The sequence below is a fragment of the Calidris pugnax genome, unplaced genomic scaffold (genome assembly GCF_001431845.1).
Source record: "Calidris pugnax isolate Ruff unplaced genomic scaffold, ASM143184v1 scaffold63, whole genome shotgun sequence".
NCBI classification, from domain to species: domain Eukaryota; kingdom Metazoa; phylum Chordata; class Aves; order Charadriiformes; family Scolopacidae; genus Calidris; species Calidris pugnax.
In genome coordinates this window covers 1,474,606-1,484,226 of record NW_015090852.1, presented here as the reverse complement: position 1 = coordinate 1,484,226, position 9,621 = coordinate 1,474,606, and the positions used below count along the sequence as shown (strand labels likewise).

Sequence of the window (9,621 nt, the reverse complement as noted above, 5' to 3'; positions counted from 1 at the left end):
GGGCTGCCTTTTCAAAACAGATTACAGCAGCAAACAACAGGGCAGCTCCTGGGTGGCTGCGTCCTTGCCCCGCACAGGCTCAGCCTGGTGGGATTCGGGTGGATTAACCCACAGCTGCAAACCTCAGCGAGGGGAGGAGGACACGAATATCCCCCAGCCACTGGGCAGGACGGGTGCACGGGGAGGGCTGAGACCCTGCAAACTCACTGTGTGATGGATGCTCTGTGCTGCATAAGGGGACAAGCTGAGTCGCGGGGGAGCAGAAACAAGGAGACCCTCCCAGATGAGCTAAACCCAAGCGAAAGTTCATGTGGAGAGTGATGGCAAGGTGGGATGCAAGAGGAGCCAACAGCCCCCCCAGCAGCCCCCCGACAGCCCCAGCACTCCCCCCTGGGTTTCTTGCCCAGGTCCCACACCACTGGCTCACTTTGAAACCTTTAAACTTTTAATTAAGGGAGCAAGCAGGGGGCTGAACCTGCTGCCCTGCAAACACTGATTTTTGGAGGTGTTACAAATTGCTGCTTTGGTTTACCCCTGCACATAAGCTTGCTTTAGCATCACCATTTCGGGGGGAGGGGGTTGGGCAGGATGGGCCCTGCCCCTTCTGACATTTTTTTATACCGTTAATAAATATATTGAGGAAAAAAGCATCTTTAAGGCATAAAAACTGCCCACGGCCCTGGGCAACCGGATCAACCCCGCTCCCTCCTGCAGCAAGAGCATCCCTGGGAGCAGCACTGGGCTCCGTGGCTGGTTCTGCCAAGTTATATTTGAGTTGGGACCAGCCTGGGGACAGAAATCACAGCGGCGGCGGGGAAACCTTTGATTTCAGCCTGCTGCAGAGAACACCAAGGAAGGCTCTCCCCAGCAGAAAGCATGTTTTGTGCCACCCATTTCCTACCCGAGGCTTTTTCCTGCCCTTTGGTGCCTCGAGCCGCGCAGGGTTTGGCCCAGCAGTTTTGCAAGGGGAACAGCAGCCAACACCCGGCTCCTCGCTCCCGGCCACCGCAAGGACAGCCAGGTCGCAGAGGTGACACTGTCCTCCAGCTGAGGCTCTGGCGATTTGCAGTCTGTCATCAAAACTGAAAACCCTGTGCCCTGCTGCAAGCCTGCCCTTGCTTCCCCTCCACCACCTGCACCAGCTCCCCAGGGCTCCCCACCACCTCCTCCCGGCCCCCCCTCCTCTCCAGCCAAGGGATGGGAAAGAAGGAACACCAACAAGGTCTTGAAACCAGCCCTTTTCTTGCAAAAGCTTCACGGGAAAAGCAAGATATTAATTGCATTTACCAAAAATCAAACCACTTCAAGGGTGGAAGCTGCCAGCCAGACCCCAGCTCCTGGGTTGGCAGAAAGGGTTGCGCTCCTGCTGCCACCATCACGCTCCTGACCCACCCAGACCAGGAGATCCCCTCTCCTGGCCATCAAACTCTGCCAAAAAACACCTTCTTGCCAAACCAGGGTCACTCCCTCCCACATCTGGCCTCATCCTGCCGCATTCGCCTTTACAGCCACGTAGGACCGAGCATCTCTGATCTCTGGCCGTGGCAGCGCTGGGTGTGTGAAGCCCCAACACATCTGGGACCATCTGGCACATCCACATCCCTGTCCCAGAGAGACCTCCCAGCACCTCACAGACTCTTGGAGGAAGGGTGGCTTTACAGCCTAGGATGTCTCAGGCGTGGATTACACCAGTATCTCGTTACTTGGACATCTCATCTGCCCTTTATCTCCTTAAGCCACTAGTCAGATCCTCTCTCATCTGCCTGTGTGGATTAACTGGACCCACACGGAGGGACGCAGAAGCGACCATCCTGTCCCCACTGGGCCCACACATCAACATACTACTGCAAAACCCATGGCATGGCCATGGCTACACCTGGATATCACAGAATCACAGAATCTTAGTGGTTGGAAGGGACCTTTGAGATCATCGAGTCCAACCACAAAAAAAAAAAAAAACTAAAAAAAACCACAAAAAACCAAACCCCACACCACACCAAACGCCCACCAAAAACACTGCACCCACCAACTAAACCCCACACTCAACACCTCACCATAAACCAATAACCTTGGGCACTAGAGCATGCCCTGAAGAGCCATGTCTATACGTTTCTTAAATACCTCCAGGGATGGTGACTCCACCACCTCCCTGGGCAGGCTGTTCCAGTGCCTGACCACTCTCTCAGTAAAGTAATTCTTTCTAATATCTAATCTAAATCTCCCTTGCCGCAACTTCAGACCATTTCCTCTGGTCTTGTCGTTCGTCCTTTGGGAGAAGAGGCCAACCCCCACCTCTCTACACCCTCCTTTCAGGTAGTTGTAGAGGGCAATGAGGTCTCCCCTCAGCCTCCTCTTCTCCAAACTAAACATGCCCAGTTCCCTCAGCCTCTCCTCATAGGACTTGTTCTCCAGACCCCTCACCAGCTTGGTGGTTCTCCTCTGGACACACTCCAGCACTTCAATGTCTTTCCTGTAGTGAGGAGCCCAAAACTGAACACAGTAAGGCAAATTCCTATATAATTACAGCCTCTTTGCAGACCCTCCTTGTTGCAGGACAGCTTAAAACCCAGGGCAGGAAAATGACACCTCCCTCCTCATCCTCCCGTGCATCTCCTACTCACTGTGTTTGCTTGGCCGGCTCCTGACCAGCCCAGGGGAGTCCGGGAGCCACAGCGGGTGCGTGCAGACCCGGGAAGGGGTGATGTGCAGCTCTGGACAGGGTAAAGTCATCAGACATGGGCAGCCCACGGTGGAAAGTGGGATGAAGATGTCCCTGGCCTGATCCACAATGGCTCATCTCCTGCCGCTGTGCCCGGGGTCCATCCCAGGACTGCTCCCAGCAAATGCTGCGGCGGAGTCCAGGCACATGTGCCAGGGAGATGCTCCGCCGTGGTCCCAAAATAACCAGAGACAAAACCGGTGGCATCAAGCCAAGTCACACAGAGAAGGGCTTTTGAGATTATGCCCCACATCAGATCCTTGCACGCTCTCCACAGCCAACCGGGGCCTGGCCAGCATCCCTCCCGTGGGCACCATCCCTTCCAGCACCCAAATATCTCCCACTACGAGCAGCCACCACAGCAGCATCTGCACTGGTAGAAGAGCAAGGCCATGGAGAGCCAGAAAGCTGAGCGTGCCCCAGGTGAGACTGACCCTGGCCAAAAACTCAGAGCATTTTGCCACACACAAGGCTCGGGACTGTGCCTATGGCCACAGCCAGCAGAGACTGGAGCCCAGGCTGGATCTTGCTGTACCATGGATCCCGGAGAGCAAGGACTTGGGTCTGATTTGCACCCCATCTTGCCCCTAAATCCCCCTGCTACAGCAGCGCCCGGGTGTTCACAGTGTACAGCACAAAAGATGGATCCTCACGAGCATGGAAAGGAGCAGCGAGGGTTATTTGCTTCCACCCTTGGTGTTCACACAAGCTGATTGCACTGTTGGAGGCATCCCATGACTGATTTAACCCTCTGGTAAATCACCAACACAGCACGGGGATTTCCCCTGCATCAGCCAGCGCTCCCAGCACCAGCAAAACAAAATGGGGCAGCAGGGACCTCTTTAAAAGCTCTCAACTTCCAGCCATTCCACACCCAGGCCTCAGGATGGAGGAAGGTCCAGGTGATGGATCACAATCCTGCTGATCCTGCAGCCTGGAGACCCTCTCCAGCAGTGTGACGGAGCCAGCCTCCCTTCAAGGATGCTCTGCTGTTCATTCCCAGCCCTGGGAGGGTATTTCTCCAGCACCCTCACTGGTCCAAGCTGGAACCTTCACCTTCTCAGCACCCATTTATTTTCACATCAATGGATTCTTTCCATCAGGGCAAGGGGATGGAGACCTCAGCTGGATCCATGAGCCACAAACACAGCCCATGGAGATATGATCTTCTCCCCAGTTTGATTTTTTTGCTGCTCTACCTCAGGAAGGTGTGTGCTCTGCTCTCCAGCGGGGCTAATCCCACTGGGAAGTGCAGGGACACCAAATGCATCTTCGTCCTGGGTGTAAATTGGAAGAGGAGGATCAATCCCAGCAGAGGCATCATGCAACACAGTCTGGAGCATCCCTGCAGAGCATCCCCAACAAGATCCAACTGAGCACAGCAGTGAGTCTCCCACTAAAGATTTGTATTTCATTAAGCCAGTTTCTCACTAACTGCCTCTGAAACAACCCCCAGGACAGCTTCTCCTCTGGGCACCATCTTGTTATCTCCCTCCTTGCCCTAGACAGTGGTGCCGTCTCGCCCTTTCCACCTCCTTTCCATCACTCCCATGAAAATCCTCTGCTCAATTCCCACCTGGATCTGCCCTCGCCGCCCCATCCCCGTTGCTCCCAGCCTGACGTATGAAACACGACTTGTGCAAAACCTTTCCGTGTAGCAACAAGCTCCGCTCCCAAAAAAGCAAAGCCCGAGGGAGAAACTCTGGCTGAGGCTGGAGCCTCTGTAATCCCATCGGCTTCAGCCCCCTCAGGCATGGCACACTCGGGCTATGCTGTCCGAGTCACGCCAGGGCAGATCTGCTGTGCCTCAACGTCACCCAATTTATTTGTTTTGCTAAAATAAAATATAAAATTAATTCTCCTGCTCAACCCCTGGTTTTAACTCCTGCCCTCCCACAGCCTGGATAACGCTACGGGGCCGGCGGCAGAAAGAGCGACCAAGTGTTTGAGGGATGCTGCTCCCCTGGGACACGCAGGGGACGTCCCCCTGTGTCCTGCCAGCATCTGCCCTCCCGCCTGCCTGCGAGCGTGCCAGGGAGACAGCCACTGCAGAGGGATTAAATTAGCAGAGACCTCATTAGGGGTAACTGCGCTGTTTACCAGTGGGGTGGAGTGAAGGAAGAAGAGCTTTGTGCCTGGCCGTGATGACAGAGGCCACCAGGATCCCTCTTGGCTCGCAAGCTCTCTTCAAATCCCATTTGCAGCGAGGAAAACTGGATGGATGTCTCTCAGTGACGCACAACACTTCCCCTTTCGTATTTCAGCGCCGGCCTCACATTCATCCCCCTCCAGCCACGGTGCCGGCTGAGATCTCCCCCAGCTGCCCACCAGATCCAGGTTACAGAGGACACGGCCATCAGCATCTTTAACAAACCAGGAGCCAAAAAACCATGGGCTGGTTCCACCTCTGCCCACTTCTAGCCGGGCAGGTGCCCTTCAGCATCAGGGAGCAGATAACCCTCAGACCACCATTCCTCCAGAAAAAAAACAACCCTAGGGCTGGTTATAATTTAGTCCCACTCCCACAGAAGCTACAAACCCGTGTGGTGCTTGGGAAAGGTCCCTTTTTCCACGGGCAAGGGAGACGGAGGGCGCCGCGGCCCAGCCCTGGGGAGGAGGGCGCGGGGAAGCGCAGCCTCTTCCTGCACATGATGCAAGACCTGCTGCTCCCACTGTCAGCATCCCCCCGGCATATTCGCTCGGAGTAGAAACAGAGATTTATTTTAATGACTCATTAATGCCTAATTGCATTCAGGCAGCAATACAGAGAGAGGAGCCTCCCACGTGCGGCAGTACTACAGTCCGGAGGGCTCTCAAAGCCTCCCCGAAAGCGCGAGGCAGACAGACTGTCTCTTTTCGGCGGGGGGCCAGACAGCAGGGCCAGCTGCTGGCTCTGGAGCAGGGCGGCTTCATGGTCAGGATCCAAAAAACAACCCAGAAGCGTCTCTGTTGGTCTCTTCGTTTCCTCCTCCTACCCTCCATAAAGCCCTGGAGCTGCCGCCTCCATCCGCCCGACGCAACGGCTGCTCGTCCCTGAGCTCCAGGAAGGAGATGTGACCTGCCCAGGAGGTTGGATGCCCATTTCCAGAGCCTCAGGCCAGCAGCTATTTCAGCCAGTGACCATCTCCCAGCCTTAAGGAGACATGTGTTTTTAACTCCCCTGTGTTTTTAAGGAGCCCATAGCAGGAGCTCAGCGGGGTGGGATTTGCATGGGAGCCACCACGGGTCACCCCAGCAGGGAAGGGATGAGCTGCTTCTCCCATCTCAGGGACACCTGGGCAGGGAGAACAAGGTGGTCATGCTAAAAGCTATCCAGCTGGGAGGGCAACCAGCCAAAACCTCACCACCTGCAGCCCAGGTAACCCCTGCCACTGACACCACCCATGAGGAGCTCTGGGGTCTGCCTCCTCTGCTTTTTTTGGGTGCCTCAGCTGGCTCTGCCCACACATACCTCATCCTTCCTGGTGGGGAGCCACGTCACCAGTGGGGACAGCCACCCTGACCCCGAGGGATCCCCATTCCTGGGACACATACCGGGTACTGGGAGGTATGGCCTCAGCGGTGACCACTGCCTCTCCCCAGCGCCATTCCACCGAAGCCAGCAGAGATCTGGCCCCATCTGCTACCACCACGTTCAGTAGCATTCAGCCCTCCTGATAATTGCTTCAATTAGCAGAAGGAAAATTTTTTTCCACAGGTTTCACTGCCTCACTCCTCACATTGCCTTCAGTCTTAAGCAGGTGTAAGGGATGGGTGATGTGACCACATCTCCTCTGCCAGTGGGTCCAGGCAGGGAAGCCCATCCTGCCCTTCTCCACCCGCACAGCCGGCACAGATCAGTCTTTGTCAAAATTCACCTTCCTCTCCCCAAGAAAGCTGTCCCATGTGGGCATGAGAAAGCCACGGGCCACCTTTCCCTCTCCACAACTCCTACGCCTGCGGTACCCGCAACGGTCCTGACCCGGTGCCGTGGGAGGACATCCTGCACAGGGACAGCCACCCCAAGGGATGGACACGGGTCACCAGCTGCAGCCCTGCTTTCCAAGCCAACGGCAATTCATCCCTCTGGAACTGCCCATCCGGTGGGATCCTGGAGATCCCCGTACCCAGGGAGAGCCGGAGACGCACATCGCTCTGTGCCGATGCAGGGACATCCCAACCCTGCTTTTTGGGGTGAATCCAAGCAGAGTCACTCCAGCATCAGGTCCAGGAGTGACTTTTCCATAAAGCCATGGGAAAATCTCACTCACGGTTGCTTTATGGGACCACTCCTTGTACCCACCACGTCCCAACCGGGGTGAGGAGGCGCAATGCAACCAGGCACAGACGGGTCCGCGCTGCAGAGCTAAACTCTCTTCTGGGTTTCAAACCAGGTTTTGGGGTGTGTTTTGGCTTTGTTTTTTTCTAGTTGATTGATCACACAGAGCGGGAACAGACTTATCCATCACTTAAGATGCTCCACCTCGCCCAGCCTGCGCTGCCCCGATCGGGACGGTCACGCACACACCATCACACGCGCCCAGCGAGAAGGAAAACCCGACGTGAAGTCTCTTAATGTCTCCTGCAAATGAAGTGTGAAACGTGCTTTCAAGAAAACAAGGGTAACGGAGCCTCAATAAATATTTCATCCCAGTGGGAAAGCAGGAAGGGGGAAGGTTGGGCGGGCAGAGATGCCAGGAGGGATGGGGGCTGGTGGGGGCTCCGGTAGCAGATGCAGCAGGGATGGAGGCTGGAGGGGGAGGCAGCCGGGGCAGGGAACAACAGGAACACTACAGCCTGACCTTATTTCTGTTTGCCGCTTGCCCTGGGGGCTACTGGGTTTGAGGCATCACCACAAAGCAGGCCCCAGAAAGGGGAGCAGCTCTTGTGCTCCCATTTGTGCCCGTGGCGAAGGTCGGTGATCCTGCTCCAGCTGAGCTCCTCCAAATGCCCCTTCCTAATGCTTCCCAGTGGACAGGCAGCTGCTGGGTCTCCCGTTGGTCCACACACCCAAAATGCTCCCATACAAAATGGCTGAAGGATGCTCGGTAGTTCTCCAGAAAGGAGGGCTTCCTGAGTGGAGAATCCTTCGTGCCCGATTTCCACCCAGTTAAGAATCTTTTGGGCTGGAGCAGAGCAGGGCCAGGCTGCCTCACCTCAGCAGGGCTCCAGAGCGAGCTGTCCTCGGGCCTGTGGTCAGGCTGAAACCTTTGGAAGGCTTTGGAAAGAGACCAGAGAGGATCTCACATCCCAGCGGAGATGGCACTGGAATGGGATGGGACTCACTGAGCCAGCGTTGACCACAGTGTTGAGCTGCTGCTGCTCTCCCCTCTTGGCTTTTCAACAGGTGAAAAAGCCCTTCATAGAAAAAGCCTTTTCTCCCCTTCCCTGCCAAAGCTCAGATTAGATCCCATCAGATCCCGCAGCGATGACACCAAATGCCAACCAGCAGCAGCCCCAGTACACCCAGTACACCACAAACAGCATCACGGGGAAACTCTGCGGCTCGGACGAGCAAGGGGCAAGGCTGGTAGAGGGGAAAAAAAAAAAAAAGTCCCAGTAATACAAGCCTCCATCGGGGTGGAATATTCCACCACACCTTAAGAAAAATCTCTCTGCTGGAGAGACAATCAATAGCACGCAAATGAAATCCAGCTGAAAACACTAAATGTTTCCACATGCCCTTTTGGAGGGAATAAAATCCTCCAGGATAACCTTAGGAGAAAACAAAAGCCAGGCGAATAACTCGAGCGCAGGTCTCCTTTAATTACCGCAGCACGGTGAGAGATAAAACAGAGATCCTCAGGAATAAACAAAAGGATTTGATTTCCTCCACTTCAGCAAAGGCAGCCACCATTTCCGTGGAGAGGTTTGGTGGGGAGAGGTTAGGGATTTGCTGGGCCGTCATGTCCTTGCTGAACGGCGAGGCTTTGGGCTCCCACCGAGGGAGCAAGAGGCTGAGCCCCGGGTTTGGGACTTCCCAAACTTCACCCAGCTGGGAGGAAGGAGGGTTTAGCGACGGGCAAACTCAGCCCTACCCACCCGAGTGGACAGAAGAGTTAACAGTGACTTAAAAAACACCATCTCAACACAAAGTTGGACCGCGTAACCCAGAGGGAAGAAGTCAGGACCTTGCAGGGAACCACAACCTGGAGGCTTCGCCCGGACGAGGCCGCGGCGCAGGGTCTCAGCGTGGTCCTGGGATGCCAGGAGCATCCCACCCGGGCATCCCACTTCGTCCTGCCCGCAGCATCCCCCCCCCAAACACACACTCCTCGGGGCTCCCCATCCCACCGCTGCCCCAAATTCAAGCGAGAGCCTTTCCTTTGCCCCAACCCCTCTGCAAAGCTGCTGTGCCCGGGGCCGGGGGAGGGATGAGGGCAGCGGGGTGCCCGAGCCGTACCTGGGCGCCCGGGGCGGGCAGGAGCCGGAGGCAGCGGGTCCGGTGGCTGGCGGGGAAACGGGGCTGGCCAGGCGGGGAGAGGAAGGAGAGGACGGGAGGAGGGTAACGATAATAATAACAGCGATAATAATAATAATAAAAATTGATATAATAGGAAGAAGAATAATCACCGGAGCGGAGGAGCGGGAGAGGCGAGGCGGGTCCGGCCGGCGGGGGTGGAGGCGAGCGGGGGAGGAGTTTGCCCGGGGGCCGGAGCTGCCGCCCCCGAGCACCGCCCCCGCAGCCCCCGGCCCCCTAACTACCCCCCCCCCCAGGATCCCGAAGTTGGCTGTAGGGGGGCACAGATACAGGCTTGACCCCCCCGGAACTCCTCCGCAGAAAGAACCGGGCTGGGGACGCCCCCGGAGCGCCTGCCCCATAGCAGAGTGTGCAGGGGGGCACCCCCTCGGCCCCCCCCCAGCCTATACCCCAGTGCCTGCATCTCCCCCCGTGGGGACCATACACCGGCAGCATCCCCTGA

The 9,621-nt window shown here is 56.5% G+C and overlaps 1 protein-coding gene across 3 annotated transcripts in view; it reads right to left on the bottom strand.

Moving 5' to 3' along the window:
* Positions 1-9,258, bottom strand: part of FAM163A (family with sequence similarity 163 member A) — a 25,504-nt gene extending 16,246 nt beyond the window's left edge. For all 3 annotated transcript variants that reach the window (XM_014943362.1, XM_014943363.1, XM_014943364.1), the window contains exon 1: positions 9,102-9,258. The gene's annotated coding sequence lies outside the window, so the exon portion shown is untranslated. The remainder of the gene's footprint in view (positions 1-9,101) is intronic.
* Positions 9,259-9,621: the final 363 nt, after the last annotated feature.